This window comes from Berghia stephanieae, chromosome 8 (assembly GCF_034508935.2).
Source record: "Berghia stephanieae isolate SIO BIC M18660-M18661 chromosome 8, UCSD_Bste_1.3, whole genome shotgun sequence".
NCBI lineage: Eukaryota > Metazoa > Mollusca > Gastropoda > Nudibranchia > Aeolidiidae > Berghia > Berghia stephanieae.
In genome coordinates this window covers 47,986,391-47,991,448 of record NC_088367.1, presented here as the reverse complement: position 1 = coordinate 47,991,448, position 5,058 = coordinate 47,986,391, and the positions used below count along the sequence as shown (strand labels likewise).

General features: G+C 36.5%; 1 long non-coding RNA gene across 1 annotated transcript in view; it reads right to left on the bottom strand.

The window, feature by feature from the left end:
• Window positions 1-1,576: 1,576 nt before the first annotated feature.
• The window catches only part of LOC144977872 (uncharacterized), a 4,061-nt gene continuing 579 nt past the window's right edge, over window positions 1,577-5,058 (bottom strand). Inside the window, exons 2-3 of the long non-coding RNA XR_013646421.1 lie at window positions 4,647-4,695; window positions 1,577-1,765 (exon numbers count right to left, since the gene is read on the bottom strand). This is a non-coding gene — a long non-coding RNA (uncharacterized LOC144977872). The remainder of the gene's footprint in view (window positions 1,766-4,646; window positions 4,696-5,058) is intronic.

Genomic DNA, 5,058 nt, shown 5'->3' with positions numbered 1-5,058 from the left:
CTGTGTGTATCCATAAACGTTTATAGTCTGGATAATAACGTTCAGTGAGAATTACTCATAAACGCGGATGGCAAAAACCAATAACAAAGACCAGAGTGACGTCATCTTCATTCTATCTATAGTCTGGTTCATACGGTTTAGTGAGAAGTACTCATAAACGTGGATGACAAAAACAATAACAAAGACTTTAGTGACGTCATCTTCATTCTATCTATAGTCTGGTTCATACGGTTTAGTGAGAAGTACTCATAAACGTGGATGGCAAAAACAATATCAAAGGTTTTAGTGACGTCATCTTCGTTTTATCTATAGATAAACTAACGCATGTCATCATATGGTGCATCGGAGCATTTATCTACCATCCCATTCAGAATAGTCGTGAATGAATACAGAAATTTCAATTATTAGAAGGGTTGCAAGCACGCCGGTAAATCGGCTAAAACGTTCTAGCCGGCATGAAGAATAAAAAAGGAACAATTTTCTTTGTTTAGAACCAAGCTGCTCGTCGCTGGGCGGACGTGACGTCAGACTATTGAATCTTATTTCCGGATTGAGACAGAGGGTCGTGTTGCATCAAACGTGATTAGTTATCCATAAAATATATCAATTAACGTTAACGGTCACTCGTAAAGTGTAGTTACTGTTCATTCGGCAGTCAATTGTTGCGAATATTTTATTTAAGCGCATAGCATCCATTCTATTATATTTCTATCTTAGTTTACTGTCATTGACCTTGTAGATAACGAGTCTGTTGTGCGTCTGTTTCATGACCTTATTGCACTGAGACCAACATCGATCTCAGAGAAAGTGAAAAAGCGTTGAAGAGGAAATTTGCGACACTCCAAGGTCTCAAAAATCAAGCATTTCATTAATCATCGGCTATGTGGACGTGTGGTATGACACTCGCTTTCGGATCGGCATAGCTGAGTCCTTGGAGAATGCTCTTTACTCACATTCTCCTACCGTACTCAGGTGTAAAATGAGTACCTGGCCATTAACAGCGTTGTCTCTGTCCGAATAAATTGTAATATTGACTAACAGGCGTCATTTCCCGTCCTACATCTTAAATGTTGCTGTTAGCCAGGGACCCCTTGTAAAGCGCCTTGAGCACGTTAAGTGGATATTGCGCTATACAATCTTTTTAAAAAAATCATAATAGATAGTTCATTCGGGACGCCGCGCAGCTAAAGGCTGTTTGGTGCGAGAATGTGAGTAAATAGCCTTTTCCAAGGACTCAACTATGCTCCGCTCAGAGTAAGACTCAAACCAAGGACCTTCCGATCCGAAGGCGAGTTTTATATCATTCGACCACATTGTCGCACATTATAGGTAAATGAATGGATGAATGAATAACTAACTAATTAACTAACTAAATAACTAACTAAATAACTAACTAAATAACTAACTAAATAGCTAAATAACTGACTAAATAACTAAATAACTAACTAAATAACTAAATAACTAACTAAACAACTAACTTACTAACTAAATAACTAACAATAACTTATTAAATGACTAAATAACTGAAGAAATAAATAAATAAATAAATAAATAATTAAACCAACAGAAAACTTTCTTTGCACAACAACAATGTGTCTTTATTTCGAGCTAAACGATTTTACATTATATGTCCTATTCCTTTTCAAAATCCGGGAGTAAATTTGGGGAAAGAGATTTCTGATGGCTACAAAATGTTGACTGGGATCTGATCTAGAAAGACTTGATATTGATGATTTTGTGAGCAGACTTCATTTTCGCCTTTTACCTGGAGGGAGAGAAAGAAAAAAGACAAACAATGTTTAAGTTAAGTTCAAGTTATGCCTTTTGCGCCACGATATCATAAGATATCGTCGCCTAGGCATTCTACGAAGGAATATAGATAATTCATCAAACAAGATGTCTGATGTCAACAGGAATCACCCATGTTGTCCAAGTGAGCAAATTGGGGGTTAATAATCTTGCTCAAGGAAAAAAACGAAAGTGGGGCTCGAACCCGGGTCATCCGGATCACAGTGCAATGCCTTAACCACTCGGCCACTTCGCTTGAATAAAAAATAAAATAGACTAAAATAAATTCATGAATACGCTATGTGGTTTAGAGGTCAGACACTCGCCTTCAGACCTGAAGGTCCGAGGTTCGAATCTCGCTCTGGGGGAGGGGGGGGGGCATAGTCATTGGCAAAGGTGCTTTATTCACATTCTCTCACCGTACTCAGGTGTAAATTGGATACCAGGCCGGTAACAGCGTTGTATTGTCTCCGTCCGAAAAATTGTAATATCGCCGAACAAGCGTCATGTCTCGTCTTGCATTTTAATTGTTACTGTTTGCTAGGGACAAGCTATAAAGCGCTTTGAGCATATATAGCAGATATTTGCACTAAATATAAGCTCAATCAAGTTTGTTTTATTTAAATCTTTAAATCAATAAATGAAAAAAATTAAAGAAAGAAAATTCAGCGGACATTTTCAAATATTTGAGGAGGTGATTTTCAACAGCAGATAAGTCGCAATTTTACAATTCGGGGAAAACTGCTGGGGTTTTTGGGTTTTTTATTTGGTGGGGGGGGGGGGGGGGGGTGTCATTTTTTTGTTTTGTTTTTGTTTTGCTTTTTTTTTTGTGTTTTACGACATTTGCAACGCAATCAATGTCATTTTAGCACCAGTAAAAAGGAAGAGAATGGGGAAAATCATGAAAGTTATAGATTTGTAATTGGATTCAGTAGTCTGATGTCACGTCGCCCGGCAACGGCGGCCATCTTGCTTCTAAACAAAGAAAATCATTACTTTTTATTCTTCAAGCTGGCTAGAACTTTTCATAATATGTCTTGTGATCAGAATGTGTAAAAGTCAAAACATGATAAAAGTTATGATTTTTTTTCCTCTGGAGACGCTTTTATGCTCGCCTGAGAAATATTTCATACGGGCGTCCGCCATTGTTCCGATAGCTTAGAGCCAGTGTTACTAGGTTACCATGCGTCATTAGGAAGGAAGTGACGTTACGACTGTTGAATCCTATTAAAAGCACAGAAGAAAAAGTAGGACAGCCAGAGGGGAAATGGTTCAAATCGGGAACAGCTGATTTGATTTCCAAGAGAATACGATTAGTGTAAGAAATATTAAAGGTAATTTATGACCCGTCGTCTCAAAACGATATTATGTCGGAACGAACCACATGCTTAAAAGCCAAATATAATGTTAAACTGGTCAAAAATATAAATTGTTGGCATTAGCACCCTAAAATATGATATCCATTCTCCTCAATAAAACATACAAACTCAACACAAATCTGATATTTCTGGTTATAAATTCAATTTTCAACATCTTAACCAACCCGACTTAATACCGTTTTGAGGCGAAGGGTCATATTTTTTGTCTAACATTTGTATTACAACTGGATATATAACGTTTCAATGTATATCTCCTTGTAAAGAATGCAATAGAAAATGTAAACTTTCAATATATCTCCTCTTGTAACGTTACAGTAGAGAAAGTAAACTTTCAATATATCTCCTCTTGTAACGTTACAGTAGAGAAAGTAAACTTTCAATATATCTCCTCTTGTAACGTTACAGTAGAGAAAGTAAACTTTCAATATATCTCCTCTTGTAACGTTACAGTAGAGAAAGTAAACTTTCAATATATCTCCTCTTGTAACGTTACAGTAGAGAAAGTAAACTTTCAATATATCTCCTCTTGTAACGTTTGAGCACATTTAGTGGATGTTGCGCTATACAAAAGCTCAAGTAGTGACTTGTGTAAACGTATTGATTCAATCGACCATATATTTCAATGTATGATATTGAATCAATGACGATGACGTCACTCAAGCCTTTGTTTATTCATGTTTTTGTTTCTACCGCCACTTGATTCACTTCTTTTCTCTATATAGGGCAGAGCAGTCGTGACGTCACACCTTCCAATCTTCCGGTTCAAAACTCATTGGAAGTGTTATGTGACCAGTCCCTGATTTGACTAATAATAAATAGGTTACATACTGAATCATAAGATAGCATAACTACTTTAGAAGCAGGATGTATCTGCAGATACTAAGGATTACGGGACGTAAAAGAGCGAGGATGGATGATCTTTATTGACGACCAGCATATGTTACAGTGAATGACGTAATCAGTCGGATGGTGAAAAGGTTTGAACTGAGATATTGCCAAGTTTAGTGAGAGGGTCAATTTTTAAAAATCAAAAATGATTTCTTGTCATAGATGATTAAATCAACCCTTTGGTACATCTTCGGGAAATATCAAAGCTTAATTTCACTTCTAAATAATTTTTTGCAGCTAGTCAAGTTTAAAAAGTATGAAATTTGAGAAAAGTTGCTGGATACCTTTCCCATACATCTGACCATAACTTCATGAAAAATCACCCGATTAAAGTGTTCTAAAGAACATAGGAAAATTGAATGCAGATCCAAAATTTTCACCTGCCCAATAATTACGTCATGCACTGACACATAATATTTAGACCGGAAACTAAGATACCATCACTCTGAAACCAGAAGATCAATTACACATCCAGCCCCCTGGGAGACTGGTTTTCCACTTCCAATGAGATTGGAACCAGTAAAAAGTTGAAGTCACTCCGCTGCACTTTGTTAATTGTTTGTATATATCGCCATTTGAGTGATTACTTACCTCCAAAGGTTAAAGGTTACACATAGTTTTATTTGTTGGTACTATCGACCTGGTGATCAGAATAGATGAGTATTTTAGCTAAACATATATCATCAAGTACATCAACAGCACAATATGGAAAACAATCATAATATTTACCATTATAAACTCACAGTGGCATGCATAATTATTAAGTCCCTTCTTTGATCAACATTTTCCCAAGCAAACCACAAACAAAGCGCATGTATTATTCAGTACAGTACGTATCACCATTTAGGCGATCTGTTTGTATTTATCAATCTATTTATTTTATATCATTTATTCATTCATCTATGATTTCTGTAGAATATGTCGATTCTTTCCAACCGCTGCCTATAATTGGAATCTATAGTCTGATGTCACATCGCCCAGCAACGGCGAGCAGCTTGGTTCT